General features: G+C 68.7%; 6 pseudogenes; all 6 read right to left on the bottom strand.

The window, feature by feature from the left end:
- Nucleotides 1-605: 605 nt before the first annotated feature.
- Nucleotides 606-725, bottom strand: LOC148756888 (5S ribosomal RNA; annotated as a pseudogene).
- Nucleotides 726-4,576: 3,851 nt separating this feature from the next.
- On the bottom strand, nt 4,577-4,696 carry LOC148756887 (5S ribosomal RNA; annotated as a pseudogene).
- Nucleotides 4,697-7,025: 2,329 nt separating this feature from the next.
- LOC148756886 (5S ribosomal RNA) lies at nt 7,026-7,145 on the bottom strand (annotated as a pseudogene).
- A 2,329-nt stretch (nt 7,146-9,474) lies between these two features.
- On the bottom strand, nt 9,475-9,594 carry LOC148756885 (5S ribosomal RNA; annotated as a pseudogene).
- Nucleotides 9,595-11,923: 2,329 nt separating this feature from the next.
- LOC148756884 (5S ribosomal RNA) lies at nt 11,924-12,043 on the bottom strand (annotated as a pseudogene).
- A 2,050-nt stretch (nt 12,044-14,093) lies between these two features.
- On the bottom strand, nt 14,094-14,213 carry LOC148756883 (5S ribosomal RNA; annotated as a pseudogene).
- Between the last annotated feature and the right edge of the window lie 653 nt (nt 14,214-14,866).

Below are 14,866 nucleotides of genomic sequence, written 5' to 3'. Positions count from 1 at the left end.
TAAGGAGGCAGTGCCCGGGCATTGAAAGTCACCCTTGAAGCCCCCGGGCCGGGCGGGAGGGCCAGTGGGCTCCGAGCCCCGCCCAGGAACCCCCCCGCCCCGCGGGAGGAGAGTGGCAGCCCACAGGCACCCTGGTTGAGAGTGTTGTGTGCCTGCGTGCCTGCACTTCCCCTTGTGGTGGTCTCTCCTGGAGTCCGAGGGCGTGCGGTGTGTTGGGGTGCTGCTCCCTCAGTCCCCTGCTTTGTCCCGGCTCTTTGTACCCTGTGTGTTGGGGCCACCGCGGGAAGGGAGGGTTCCTGGCTCTTGTGGGCGATGGGAGGGGGCGCGCGGGGGTGTGGGGAGAGGTGCCTGCCGGCGGAGACACAGGCTCGGCTAACTGCTGCTGGCTGACTGCCTGCCTCAGCGAAGAGGACTAAGAAGAGGGTGTGGGGGTGAGCCCTGGCCGACGGGCCTGGTGTGCGGCCGGGGCTGCCAGCTTGTAGCGCCGGGTGGCTGACCGGCCTCTGGCCAGGGGGACCTTCGGCTGGATGGGCGGCTGCAGAGGGGCAAGGGGCGGCAGGGGTTCGGAGGCAGCCACGCAGGGGCGGCCGCGCAAAAGGAGAGGCGAGCAAAAGCCTACAGGTATTCCCAGGCGGTCTCCCATCCAAGCACTAACCGGGCCCCTCCCTGCTTAGCTCCCGAGATCAGAGGAGATCGGGCGCGTTCAGGGTGGTACGGCCATAGACGATGGGACTCGGCTCCCCGCGCCCCAAGAGCCTGCTCCCGGCCTGCCTCGTGAGCGCGCGCCATGCAGATGCGCGGCTCCGGTGGCGAGCATCGACCTGCTGGCCGGCTCTGCCAGCACCGCGTCCCCCCCCCAGTCCGGCTCCCCGCCTCTTCCGAATGCCCCTGGCGTGGGCGGCGGGCTACTCCTGGCCGGCAGCGAGGCCCCTTCGCGCCACCCGAGGCTCCATGGGACACTGCCACTTCCCTGATGGTGCCAGAAGTCGTGGAACTCTGGCATCCTGGGACTCCCCGGACCCAGACCGCCATACACCCCGCCCCCCTACCGCCACCAGGTTTACCAACAACCGCACCCCCAAGGCTGGGGGAGGCCTGCACCAGCAGGCAACCCTGGGCTTGGGAGTTGTGGGAGGACCCCGCGGCGGCGGCTTGGGCGGCTGCGGAGGGGGGGGCTGCGGCGGCGGCGGCGGCGGAGGAGGCCGGGAGAGCAGAGGCGGGAGATTGAGGGAGTATGGCGATGGTGGCGGCGGCGGCGGCGGGGGCTGGGGCGGAGGCGGGGGAGATGGCGGTGCTGGAGGCGGGGAGAGCGGAGGAGGGAGATTGAGGGAGTGCGGCAATGGCGGCGGCAGGGGCGGGGGTGGGGAACAGGGCAGCACTGGCGGCGGGGATGGGGAGCGCGGTGCTGGCGGCCGAGGGGGAGAGAGCAGAGGAGGGAGTTTGAGGGAGTACGGCGATGGCGGCGGCGGGGGCGGGGGAGGGGGCGAGGGCAGCGCTGGCGGAGGGGGTGGGGAGCGCGGTGATCGCGGCGGCGGCGGCGGGAGAAGCGGGGGCTGATCGCGAGCAGCGATGGCGGCGGCGGCGGCGGCGGCGGCGCGGGAGGGTTGCGAGGTCGGCCGTGGAGGCGGCGGCAGCGTTGGGGGCTGTGTCGGCGGGCGCTGGGCGCGGGGAGGGTTGGCGGCGGCGGTAGCGGGGAAGAGGGCGGTGCTGGCGGCGGAGGAGGGGAGAGCAGAGGCGGGAGATTGAAGCAGTACAGCGATGGCGGTGGCGAGGGCGGGGGCAGGGGTGAGGTCAGCGCTGGAGGGGGGTGTGGGGAGCGCGGTGATGGCGGCGGATTTGGCGGTGGCGGCGGGGGCGAGGGCAGCGCTGTTGGCGGTGGCGGCGATCGAAGGTCGGCGAAGGGATCGAGATGACAGCCTCCGGGACTGAAGAGGACTGAGAAGAGGGTGTGCGGGGGAGCCCTGGCCGACGGGCCTGGTGTGCGGCCGGGGCTGCCAGCTTGTAGTGCCTGGCGGCTAACCCTCTGCTGGTCAGGGGGACCTTCGGCTGGCTGGGCGGCTGCAGAGAGGCAAGGGGCGGCAGGGGTTCGGAGGGAGCCACGCCGGGGCGGCGGCGCAAAAGGAGAGGCGAGCAAAAGCCTGCAGCTATTCCCAGGCGGTCTCCCATCCAAGTACTAACCGGGCCCCTCCCTGCTTAGCTCCCGAGATCAGACGAGATCTGGCGCGTGCAGGGTGGTGTGGCCTTAGGCGCTGGGACCCGGCTCCCGGCACTCCAAGATCCTTCTCCCGATCTGCTTCTGAGCGCGCGCCATGCTGCTGGGCCGCTCTGGTGGCGAGCACGTCTGCCCGAGCGCCTCCCGCCAGCTCCCCGCCTCCTCCGGACGCCGCTGGTGTGGGCGACGGGCTACTCCTGGCCCGCAGCGAGGCCCCTTCGCGCCCCCCAGTGGCTCTAACGGGCCTCTGTCACTTCCCTGACTGTGACATATGTCTGGGCGCCCTGGCATCCTGGGCCTCCCCAGGCCCCGAAGGGCTTTTACCCCGCCCCCCTACCCCAACCCCTCTCATCTCCCCCCAGCCCCACAACCGCACACCCCCCCTTGCTGCTGTGCTGTCCCCACCTCTCAGGGCCACCGAGGGGGTCGCAGGGTCCTCTCAGTCCCCTCCACCCTAGGGATGTGCAACCCAGGCCCTGGCCCTGGCCGGCCCCACCCACTGGCCCAAAGCCAGGGAGAGCCACCCGCCACCAGGGGGCAGCACGTCCAGTCTGCCGCCACCCTTCCTCACACAGCCTTCTTTCTGGGTTCTCGCCCCTCGTCAGCGACCGGCGTCCCGCCCGATCACTGTTCACTTCACTGGCTACACGTCACCTCTCCTGACCCAGGGAGGTGAGAGAGAGGATGAGAGAAGGCCAGAGACGGAGCAAGAGAGAGGCGGAGAGAGACAGACGGGGACTGTGGGGACAGACTCGCAGAGAGCACTTTCCAGGCTCTGGGCCTCGCGTGGAGGGGTGCTGCGTGGGGGCTGCATGGATATCAGCTGTGACCGCTTGGCCATCAGCTGTTGCCAGTTGGCCATTGGCCACCGGCAGAGCTGCGGTGGCCAAGCTAGGAAGCGCGGATTGTGGACTGCAAATTGCAGAGGGGCGCGGACTGCAGTTGGCCGGCTTGGTGGGTCGGTAGGTTGGTGGGTCTTGTGGTCGGCAGAGAATCGGCCGGCAGGCTGGGGATCGGGCGGCTCCGGCTTGCCGAGTCTCCAAGCCAGCCGCCCGTGAGACATGGTGCTATGAGCCCCCTATCCGTGGCTCTGTTGGTGTTCCCTCTTGGCCTCGCCAAATCCTGCATTCTTGTGCGGGCAGAGGGGCTAGAGTCCCCGCAGGACAGGGACAGACAGACAGAACGGGAGGAGGAGTAAGAGGGAGCGAGATGGAAATATGCTCGTATATGTACATGTATGTATCTAGACATGCAGAGAGACGTGGACAGAGACAGAGAAAGAGGGGGCTGGCACGCGGGGAGAGAGCTCCTGAGCCAGAGCCAGAGCCCAACAGGCACGTCACAGAGCCCGACGGATATGGGGTGGGGGAGGGTGTGAGGGACGCACAGGCGGGCACACGGACTGTTACAGACACACTGAGGCTGTGTTGAAGTGGCAGCTCCTCCACCGGAGTGTGGTCGTGCCCGGGGCTGGGCTCCGCTAAGGAGGCGTTGCCCTGGCGTTGGCAGTCACCATTGAAGCCTCCGGGGCGGGCCGCCAGGGTCACCAGAGGGCCTGTGGTCTCTGAGCTCCGCCCAGGCACCCGCCTGCGGAAGGAGAGTGGCAGCCCCCAGGCACCCTGGTTGTGAGGGTTGTGCGCCTGCGTGCCTGCTCTGCCCTTGTGGTGGTCTCCCCTGGAGTCGATGGCGCGTGGTGTGTTGGGGTGCTGCTCCAACCGTCCCCTGGTTTGTCCCGGCTCTTTGTGCCCTGTGTTTCAGGGACACCGTGGCCGGCGGGAAGGGAGGGCTCCTGGCTCTTGTGGGAGACGGGAGGGGCGCGCGGGGGTGTGGGGCGAGGTGCCTGCCAGCGGAGACAGAAGACTCCGGTGGGGCGGGGCGGGTGGGCGTCCCGTTTGCCGGAGGACACGCCGATCCTGTGTGTCGGGTCCCGGGGGCAGGCGCAGGGATGGGCGTCCCCTGGGCTCGGGCCGAGGTGCAAAGCACCGGCACGTCCTGGGATGGAGAGAGCCTGGTGGAGGCCTGCGCCGGCAGGCAGCCCTGGGCTTGGGCGTTGGGGGTTGCGGCGGCGGCAGGGTCGGGGAGCGAGAGGGAGCCCTGCGATGGCGGTGGCGGCGGCGGCGACCGAGACGCGGCTGACTGCTGCAGGCTGACGGCCTGCCTCGGCGAAGAGCACTAAGAAGAGGGAGTGGGGGGGAGCCCTGGCCGACAGGCCTGGTGTGCGGCCGGGGATGCGAGCTTGTAGTGCTGGGCGGCTGACCCTCCTCTGGCCAGGGGGACCTTCGGCTGCCTGGGCGGCTGCAGAGGGGCAAGGGGCGGCAGGGGTTCGGAGGGAGCCACGCCGGGGCGGCGGGCAAAAGGAGAGGCGAGCAAAAGCCTGCAGCTATTCCCAGGCGGTCTCCCATCCAAGTACTAACCAGGCCCCTCCCTGCTTAGCTCCCGAGATCAGAGGAGATCGGGCGCGTTCAGGGTGGTGTGGCCTTAGGCGCTGGGACCCGGCTCCCGGCACTCCAAGAGCCTGCTCCCGACCTGCTTCTGAGCGCACGCCACGCTGCTGGGCCGCTCGGGTGGCGAGCATGTCTGCCCGAGCGCCTCCCGCCCGCTCCCCGCCTCCTCCGGACGCCGCTGGTGTGGGCGACGGGCTACTCCTGGCCCGCAGCGAGGCCCCTTCGCGCCCCCCAGTGGCTCTAACGGGCCTCTGTCACTTCCCTGACTGTGACATATGTCTGGGCGCCCTGGCATCCTGGGCCTCCCCAGGCCCCGAGGGGCTTTTACCCCGCCCCCCTACCCCAACCCCTCTCATCTCCCCCCAGCCCCACAACCGCACACCCCCCCTTGCTGCTGTGCTGTCCCCACCTCTCAGGGCCACCGAGGGGGTCGCAGGGTCCTCTCAGTCCCCTCCGGCCCTAGGGACGTGCAACCCAGGCCCTGGCCCTGGCCGGCCCCACCCACTGGCCCAAAGCCAGGGAGAGCCACCCGCCACCAGGGGGCAGCACCTCCAGTCAGCCGCCACCCTTCCTCACACAGCCTTCTTTCTGGGTTCTCGCCCCTCGTCAGCGACCGGCGTCCCGCCCGATCACTGTTCACTTCACTGGCTACACGTCAACTCTCCTGACCCAGGGAGGTGAGAGAGAGGATGAGAGAAGGCCAGAGACGGAGCAAGAGAGAGGCGGAGAGAGACAGACGGGGACTGTGGGGACAGACTCGCAGAGAGCACTCTCCAGGCTCTGGGCCTCGCGTGGAGGGGTGCTGCGTGGGGGCTGCATGGATATCAGCTGTGACCGCTTGGCCATCAGCTGTTGCCAGTTGGCCACTGGCCACCGGCAGAGCTGCGGTGGCCAAGCTAGGAAGCGCGGATTGTGGACTGCAAATTGCAGAGGGGCGCGGACTGCAGTTGGCCGGCTTGGTGGGTCGGTAGGTTGGTGGGTCTTGTGGTCGGCAGAGAATCGGCCGGCAGGCTGGGGATCGGGCGGCTCCGGCTTGCCGAGTCTCCAAGCCAGCCGCCCGTGAGACATGGTGCTATGAGCCCCCTATCCGTGGTCTGTGGGTGTTCCCTCTTGGCCTCGCCAAATCCTGCATTCTTGTGCGGGCAGAGGGGCTGGAGTCCCCGCAGGACAGGGACAGACAGACAGAACGGGAGGAGGAGTAAGAGGGAGCGAGATGGAAATATGCTCGTATATGTACATGTATGTATCTAGACATACAGAGAGACGTGGACAGAGACAGAGAAAGAGGGGGCTGGCACGCGGGGAGAGAGCTCCTGAGCCAGAGCCAGAGCCCAACAGGCACGTCACAGAGCCCGACGGATATGGGGTGGGGGAGGGTGTGAGGGACGCACAGGCGGGCACACGGACTGTTACAGACGCACTGAGGCTGTGTTGAAGTGGCAGCTCCTCCACCGGAGTGTGGTCGTGCCCGGGGCTGGGCTCCGCTAAGGAGGCGTTGCCCTGGCGTTGGCAGTCACCATTTAAGCCTCCGGGGCGGGCCGCCAGGGTCACCAGAGGGCCTGTGGTCTCTGAGCTCCGCCCAGGCACCCGCCCGCGGGAGGAGAGTGGCAGCCCCCACGCACCCTGGTTGTGAGGGTTGTGCGCCTGCGTGCCTGCTCTGCCCTTGTGGTGGTCTCCCCTGGAGTCGATGGCGCGTGGTGTGTTGGGGTGCTGCTCCCGCCGTCCCCTGGTTTGTCCCGGCTCTTTGTGCCCTGTGTTTCAGGGACACCGTGGCCGGCGGGAAGGGAGGGCTCCTGGCTCTTGTGGGAGACGGGAGGGGCGCGCGGGGGTGTGGGGCGAGGTGCCTGCCAGCGGAGACAGAAGACTCCGGTGGGGCGGGGCGGGTGGGCGTCCCGTTTGCCGGAGGACACGCCGATCCTGTGTGTCGGGTCCCGAGGGCAGGCGCAGGGATGGGCGTCCCCTGGGCTCGGGCCGAGGTGCAAAGCACCGGCACGTCCTGGGATGGAGAGAGCCTGGTGGAGGCCTGCGCCGGCAGGCAGCCCTGGGCTTGGGCGTTGGGGGTTGCGGCGGCGGCAGGGTCGGGGAGCGAGAGGGAGCCCTGCGATGGCGGTGGCGGCGGCGGCGACCGAGACGCGGCTGACTGCTGCAGGCTGACGGCCTGCCTCGGCGAAGAGCACTAAGAAGAGGGAGTGGGGGGGAGCCCTGGCCGACAGGCCTGGTGTGCGGCCGGGGATGCGAGCTTGTAGTGCTGGGCGGCTGACCCTCCTCTGGCCAGGGGGACCTTCGGCTGCCTGGGCGGCTGCAGAGGGGCAAGGGGCGGCAGGGGTTCGGAGGGAGCCACGCCGGGGCGGCGGCGCAAAAGGAGAGGCGAGCAAAAGCCTGCAGCTATTCCCAGGCGGTCTCCCATCCAAGTACTAACCAGGCCCCTCCCTGCTTAGCTCCCGAGATCAGAGGAGATCGGGCGCGTTCAGGGTGGTGTGGCCTTAGGCGCTGGGACCCGGCTCCCGGCACTCCAAGAGCCTGCTCCCGACCTGCTTCTGAGCGCACGCCACGCTGCTGGGCCGCTCGGGTGGCGAGCATGTCTGCCCGAGCGCCTCCCGCCCGCTCCCCGCCTCCTCCGGACGCCGCTGGTGTGGGCGACGGGCTACTCCTGGCCCGCAGCGAGGCCCCTTCGCGCCCCCCAGTGGCTCTAACGGGCCTCTGTCACTTCCCTGACTGTGACATATATCTGGGCGCCCTGGCATCCTGGGCCTCCCCAGGCCCCGAGGGGCTTTTACCCCGCCCCCCTACCCCAACCCCTCTCATCTCCCCCCAGCCCCACAACCGCACACCCCCCCTTGCTGCTGTGCTGTCCCCACCTCTCAGGGCCACCGAGGGGGTCGCAGGGTCCTCTCAGTCCCCTCCGGCCCTAGGGACGTGCAACCCAGGCCCTGGCCCTGGCCGGCCCCACCCACTGGCCCAAAGCCAGGGAGAGCCACCCGCCACCAGGGGGCAGCACCTCCAGTCAGCCGCCACCCTTCCTCACACAGCCTTCTTTCTGGGTTCTCGCCCCTCGTCAGCGACCGGCGTCCCGCCCGATCACTGTTCACTTCACTGGCTACACGTCACCTCTCCTGACCCAGGGAGGTGAGAGAGAGGATGAGAGAAGGCCAGAGACGGAGCAAGAGAGAGGCGGAGAGAGACAGACGGGGACTGTGGGGACAGACTCGCAGAGAGCACTCTCCAGGCTCTGGGCCTCGCGTGGAGGGGTGCTGCGTGGGGGCTGCATGGATATCAGCTGTGACCGCTTGGCCATCAGCTGTTGCCAGTTGGCCACTGGCCACCGGCAGAGCTGCGGTGGCCAAGCTAGGAAGCGCGGATTGTGGACTGCAAATTGCAGAGGGGCGCGGACTGCAGTTGGCCGGCTTGGTGGGTCGGTAGGTTGGTGGGTCTGTTGGTTGGCAGAGAATCGGCCGGCAGGCTGGGGATCGGGCGGCTCCGGCTTGCCGAGTCTCCAAGCCAGCCGCCCGTGAGACATGGTGCTATGAGCCCCCTATCCGTGGTCTGTGGGTGTTCCCTCTTGGCCTCGCCAAATCCTGCATTCTTGTGCGGGCAGAGGGGCTGGAGTCCCCGCAGGACAGGGACAGACAGACAGAACGGGAGGAGGAGTAAGAGGGAGCGAGATGGAAATATGCTCGTATATGTACATGTATGTATCTAGACATACAGAGAGACGTGGACAGAGACAGAGAAAGAGGGGGCTGGCACGCGGGGAGAGAGCTCCTGAGCCAGAGCCAGAGCCCAACAGGCACGTCACAGAGCCCGACGGATATGGGGTGGGGGAGGGTGTGAGGGACGCACAGGCGGGCACACGGACTGTTACAGACGCACTGAGGCTGTGTTGAAGTGGCAGCTCCTCCACCGGAGTGTGGTCGTGCCCGGGGCTGGGCTCCGCTAAGGAGGCGTTGCCCTGGCGTTGGCAGTCACCATTGAAGCCTCCGGGGCGGGCCGCCAGGGTCACCGGAGGGCCTGTGGTCTCTGAGCTCCGCCCAGGCACCCGCCCGCGGGAGGAGAGTGGCAGCCCCCAGGCACCCTGGTTGTGAGGGTTGTGCGCCTGCGTGCCTGCTCTGCCCTTGTGGTGGTCTCCCCTGGAGTCGATGGCGCGTGGTGTGTTGGGGTGCTGCTCCCGCCGTCCCCTGGTTTGTCCCGGCTCTTTGTGCCCTGTGTTTCAGGGACACCGTGGCCGGCGGGAAGGGAGGGCTCCTGGCTCTTGTGGGAGACGGGAGGGGCGCGCGGGGGTGTGGGGCGAGGTGCCTGCCAGTGGAGACAGAAGACTCCGGTGGGGCGGGGCGGGTGGGCGTCCCGTTTGCCGGAGGACACGCCGATCCTGTGTGTCGGGTCCCGGGGGCAGGCGCAGGGATGGGCGTCCCCTGGGCTCGGGCCGAGGTGCAAAGCACCGGCACGTCCTGGGATGGAGAGAGCCTGGTGGAGGCCTGCGCCGGCAGGCAGCCCTGGGCTTGGGCGTTGGGGGTTGCGGCGGCGGCAGGGTCGGGGAGCGAGAGGGAGCCCTGCGATGGCGGTGGCGGCGGCGGCGACCGAGACGCGGCTGACTGCTGCAGGCTGACGGCCTGCCTTGGTGAAGAGCACTAAGAAGAGGGAGTGGGGGGGAGCCCTGGCCGACAGGCCTGGTGTGCGGCCGGGGATGCGAGCTTGTAGTGCTGGGCGGCTGACCCTCCTCTGGCCAGGGGGACCTTCGGCTGCCTGGGCGGCTGCAGAGGGGCAAGGGGCGGCAGGGGTTCGGAGGGAGCCACGCCGGGGCGGCGGCGCAAAAGGAGAGGCGAGCAAAAGCCTGCAGCTATTCCCAGGCGGTCTCCCATCCAAGTACTAACCAGGCCCCTCCCTGCTTAGCTCCCGAGATCAGAGGAGATCGGGCGCGTTCAGGGTGGTGTGGCCTTAGGCGCTGGGACCCGGCTCCCGGCACTCCAAGAGCCTGCTCCCGACCTGCTTCTGAGCGCACGCCACGCTGCTGGGCCGCTCGGGTGGCGAGCATGTCTGCCCGAGCGCCTCCCGCCCGCTCCCCGCCTCCTCCGGACGCCGCTGGTGTGGGCGACGGGCTACTCCTGGCCCGCAGCGAGGCCCCTTCGCGCCCCCCAGTGGCTCTAACGGGCCTCTGTCACTTCCCTGACTGTGACATATGTCTGGGCGCCCTGGCATCCTGGGCCTCCCCAGGCCCCGAGGGGCTTTTACCCCGCCCCCCTACCCCAACCCCTCTCATCTCCCCCCAGCCCCACAACCGCACACCCCCCCTTGCTGCTGTGCTGTCCCCACCTCTCAGGGCCACCGAGGGGGTCGCAGGGTCCTCTCAGTCCCCTCCGGCCCTAGGGACGTGCAACCCAGGCCCTGGCCCTGGCCGGCCCCACCCACTGGCCCAAAGCCAGGGAGAGCCACCCGCCACCAGGGGGCAGCACCTCCAGTCAGCCGCCACCCTTCCTCACACAGCCTTCTTTCTGGGTTCTCGCCCCTCGTCAGCGACCGGCGTCCCGCCCGATCACTGTTCACTTCACTGGCTACACGTCACCTCTCCTGACCCAGGGAGGTGAGAGAGAGGATGAGAGAAGGCCAGAGACGGAGCAAGAGAGAGGCGGAGAGAGACAGACGGGGACTGTGGGGACAGACTCGCAGAGAGCACTCTCCAGGCTCTGGGCCTCGCGTGGAGGGGTGCTGCGTGGGGGCTGCATGGATATCAGCTGTGACCGCTTGGCCATCAGCTGTTGCCAGTTGGCCACTGGCCACCGGCAGAGCTGCGGTGGCCAAGCTAGGAAGCGCGGATTGTGGACTGCAAATTGCAGAGGGGCGCGGACTGCAGTTGGCCGGCTTGGTGGGTCGGTAGGTTGGTGGGTCTGTTGGTTGGCAGAGAATCGGCCGGCAGGCTGGGGATCGGGCGGCTCCGGCTTGCCGAGTCTCCAAGCCAGCCACCCGTGAGACATGGTGCTATGAGCCCCCTATCCGTGGTCTGTGGGTGTTCCCTCTTGGCCTCGCCAAATCCTGCATTCTTGTGCGGGCAGAGGGGCTGGAGTCCCCGCAGGACAGGGACAGACAGACAGAACGGGAGGAGGAGTAAGAGGGAGCGAGATGGAAATATGCTCGTATATGTACATGTATGTATCTAGACATACAGAGAGACGTGGACAGAGACAGAGAAAGAGGGGGCTGGCACGCGGGGAGAGAGCTCCTGAGCCAGAGCCAGAGCCCAACAGGCACGTCACAGAGCCCGACGGATATGGGGTGGGGGAGGGTGTGAGGGACGCACAGGCGGGCACACGGACTGTTACAGACGCACTGAGGCTGTGTTGAAGTGGCAGCTCCTCCACCGGAGTGTGGTCGTGCCCGGGGCTGGGCTCCGCTAAGGAGGCGTTGCCCTGGCGTTGGCAGTCACCATTGAAGCCTCCGGGGCGGGCCGCCAGGGTCACCGGAGGGCCTGTGGTCTCTGAGCTCCGCCCAGGCACCCGCCCGCGGGAGGAGAGTGGCAGCCCCCAGGCACCCTGGTTGTGAGGGTTGTGCGCCTGCGTGCCTGCTCTGCCCTTGTGGTGGTCTCCCCTGGAGTCGATGGCGCGTGGTGTGTTGGGGTGCTGCTCCCGCCGTCCCCTGGTTTGTCCCGGCTCTTTGTGCCCTGTGTTTCAGGGACACCGTGGCCGGCGGGAAGGGAGGGCTCCTGGCTCTTGTGGGAGACGGGAGGGGCGCGCGGGGGTGTGGGGCGAGGTGCCTGCCAGTGGAGACAGAAGACTCCGGTGGGGCGGGGCGGGTGGGCGTCCCGTTTGCCGGAGGACACGCCGATCCTGTGTGTCGGGTCCCGGGGGCAGGCGCAGGGATGGGCGTCCCCTGGGCTCGGGCCGAGGTGCAAAGCACCGGCACGTCCTGGGATGGAGAGAGCCTGGTGGAGGCCTGCGCCGGCAGGCAGCCCTGGGCTTGGGCGTTGGGGGTTGCGGCGGCGGCAGGGTCGGGGAGCGAGAGGGAGCCCTGCGATGGCGGTGGCGGCGGCGGCGACCGAGACGCGGCTGACTGCTGCAGGCTGACGGCCTGCCTTGGCGAAGAGCACTAAGAAGAGGGAGTGGGGGGGAGCCCTGGCCGACAGGCCTGGTGTGCGGCCGGGGATGCGAGCTTGTAGTGCTGGGCGGCTGACCCTCCTCTGGCCAGGGGGACCTTCGGCTGCCTGGGCGGCTGCAGAGGGGCAAGGGGCGGCAGGGGTTCGGAGGGAGCCACGCCGGGGCGGCGGCGCAAAAGGAGAGGCGAGCAAAAGCCTGCAGCTATTCCCAGGCGGTCTCCCATCCAAGTACTAACCAGGCCCCTCCCTGCTTAGCTCCCGAGATCAGAGGAGATCGGGCGCGTTCAGGGTGGTATGGCCGTAGACGCTGGGACCCGGCTCCCCGCGCCCCAAGAGCCTGCTCCCGGCCTGCCTCTGACCGCGCGCCGTGCTGCTGGGCCGCTAGGGTGGCGAGCACGTCTGCCTGAGCGCCTCCCGCCCGCTCCCCGCCTCCTCCGGACGCCGCTGGTGTGGGCGACGGGCTACTCCTGGCCCGCAGCGAGGCCCCTTCGCGCCCCCCAGTGGCTCTAACGGGCCTCTGTCACTTCCATGACTGTGACATATGTCTGGGCGCCCTGGCATCCTGGGCCTCCCCAGGCCCCGAAGGGCTTTTACCCCACCCCCCTACCTCAACCCCTCTCTTCTTCCCCCAGCCCCACAACCGCACACCCCCCTTGCAGCTGTGCTGTCCCCACCTCTCAGGGCCACCGAGGGGGTCGCAGGGTCCTCTCAGTCCCCTCCGGCCCTAGGGACGTGCAACCCAGGCCCTGGCCCTGACCGGACCCATCCACAGGCCCAAAGCCAGGGAGAGCCACCCGCGCCACCAGGGTGCAGCATCTCCAGTCTGCAGCCACCCTTCGTCACAAGCCTTCAGTCTGGGCCCTGGAACCCTCGTCAGCGACCGGAGCCCCGCCCGATGTCCGGTCCCTTCACTGGCTACACGTCACCTCTCCTGACCCAGGGAGGTGAGAGAGAGGATGAGAGAAGGCCAGAGACGGAGCAAGAGAGAGGCGGAGAGAGACAGACGGGGACTGTGGGGACAGACTCGCAGAGAGCACTCTCCAGGCTCTGGGCCTCGCGTGGAGGGGTGCTGCTTGGGGGCTGCATGGTCATCAGCTGTGACCGCTTGGCCATCAGCTGTTGCCAGTTGGCCACTGGCCACCGGAGGAGCTGCGGTGGCCAAGTTAGGAAGCGCGGATGGTGGACTGCAAATTGCAGAGGGGCGCGGATTGCAGTGGGCCCGCTTGGCGGGTCGACGGGCGGTGTGTCGGTGGGTTGGCAGAGAAGCGGCCGACAGGTTGGGGATCGGGCGGCTCCGGCTTGCCGTGTCTCCGAGCCAGCCGCCCGTGAGACATAGTGCTATGAGCCCCCTATCCGTGGCTCTGTTGGTGTTCCCTCTTGGCCTCGCCATATCCTGCCTTCTTGTGCGGGCAGAGGGACTAGAGTCCCCGCAGGACAGGGACCGACAGAGAGAACGGGAGGAGGAGAAAGAGGGAGCGAGATCGAAATATACACCTATATGTACCTGTATGTACCTAGACATACAGAGAGACATGGACAGAGACAGAGAAAGATGGGGCTGGCACGCGGGGAGAGAGCTCCTGAGCCAGAGCCAGAGCCCAACAGGCACGTCACAGAGCCAGAGAGACATGGGGTGGGGGAGGGGGGAGGGACGCACAAGCGGGCACACGGACTGGGACAGACGCACTGACGCTGCTTTGAAGTGGCAGCTTCTCAACCGAAGTGTGGTCATGCCCGTGGCTGGGCTCCACTAAGGAGGCAGTGCCCGGGCATTGAAAGTCACCCTTGAAGCCCCCGGGCCGGGCGGGAGGGCCAGTGGGCTCCGAGCCCCGCCCAGGAACCCCCCCGCCCCGCGGGAGGAGAGTGGCAGCCCACAGGCACCCTGGTTGAGAGTGTTGTGTTCCTGCGTGCCTGCACTTCCCCTTGTGGTGGTCTCTCCTGGAGTCCGAGGGCGTGCGGTGTGTTGGGGTGCTGCTCCCTCAGTCCCCTGCTTTGTCCCGGCTCTTTGTACCCTGTGTGTTGGGGCCACCGCGGGAAGGGAGGGTTCCTGGCTCTTGTGGGCGATGGGAGGGGGCGCGCGGGGGTGTGGGGAGAGGTGCCTGCCGGCGGAGACACAGGCTCGGCTAACTGCTGCTGGCTGACTGCCTGCCTCAGCGAAGAGGACTAAGAAGAGGGTGTGGGGGTGAGCCCTGGCCGACGGGCCTGGTGTGCGGCCGGGGCTGCCAGCTTGTAGCGCCGGGTGGCTGACCGACCTCTGGCCAGGGGGACCTTCGGCTGGATGGGCGGCTGCAGAGGGGCAAGGGGCGGCAGGGGTTCGGAGGCAGCCACGCAGGGGCGGCGGCGCAAAAGGAGAGGCGAGCAAAAGCCTACAGGTATTCCCAGGCGGTCTCCCATCCAAGTACTAACCGGGCCCCTCCCTGCTTAGCTCCCGAGATCAGAGGAGATCGGGCGCGTTCAGGGTGGTACGGCCATAGACGATGGGACTCGGCTCCCCGCGCCCCAAGAGCCTGCTCCCGGCCTGCCTCGTGAGCGCGCGCCATGCAGATGCGCGGCTCCGGTGGCGAGCATCGACCCGCTGGCCGGCTCTGCCAGCACCGCGTCCCCCCCCCCAGTCCGGCTCCCCGCCTCTTCCGAATGCCCCTGGCGTGGGCGGCGGGCTACTCCTGGCCGGCAGCGAGGCCCCTTCGCGCCACCCGAGGCTCCATGGGACACTGCCACTTCCCTGATGGTGCCAGAAGTCGTGGAACTCTGGCATCCTGGGACTCCCGGACCCAGACCGCCATACACCCCGCCCCCCTACCGCCACCAGGTTTACCAACAACCGCACCCCCAAGGCTGGGGGAGGCCTGCACCAGCAGGCAACCCTGGGCTTGGGAGTTGTGGGAGGACCCGGCGGCGGCGGCTTGGGCGGCTGCGGAGCGGGGGGGGCTGCGGCGGCGGCGGCGGCGGGGGCGGAGGCGGGGGAGATGGCGGTGCTGGAGGCGGGGAGAGCAGAGGAGGGAGATTGAGGGAGTATGGCGATGGTGGCGGCGGCGGCGGGGGCTGGGGCGGAGGCCGGGGAGATGGCGGTGCTGGAGGCGGGGAGAGCAGAGGAGGGAGATTGAGGGAGTGCGGCAATGGCGGCGGCGG

This window comes from Rhinolophus sinicus, chromosome 10, assembly GCF_057876585.1.
Source record: "Rhinolophus sinicus isolate RSI-liver-muscle chromosome 10, RSI-T2T, whole genome shotgun sequence".
Taxonomy (NCBI): Eukaryota; Metazoa; Chordata; class Mammalia; order Chiroptera; family Rhinolophidae; genus Rhinolophus; species Rhinolophus sinicus.
This window is presented reverse-complemented; position numbering and strand designations above follow the sequence as displayed.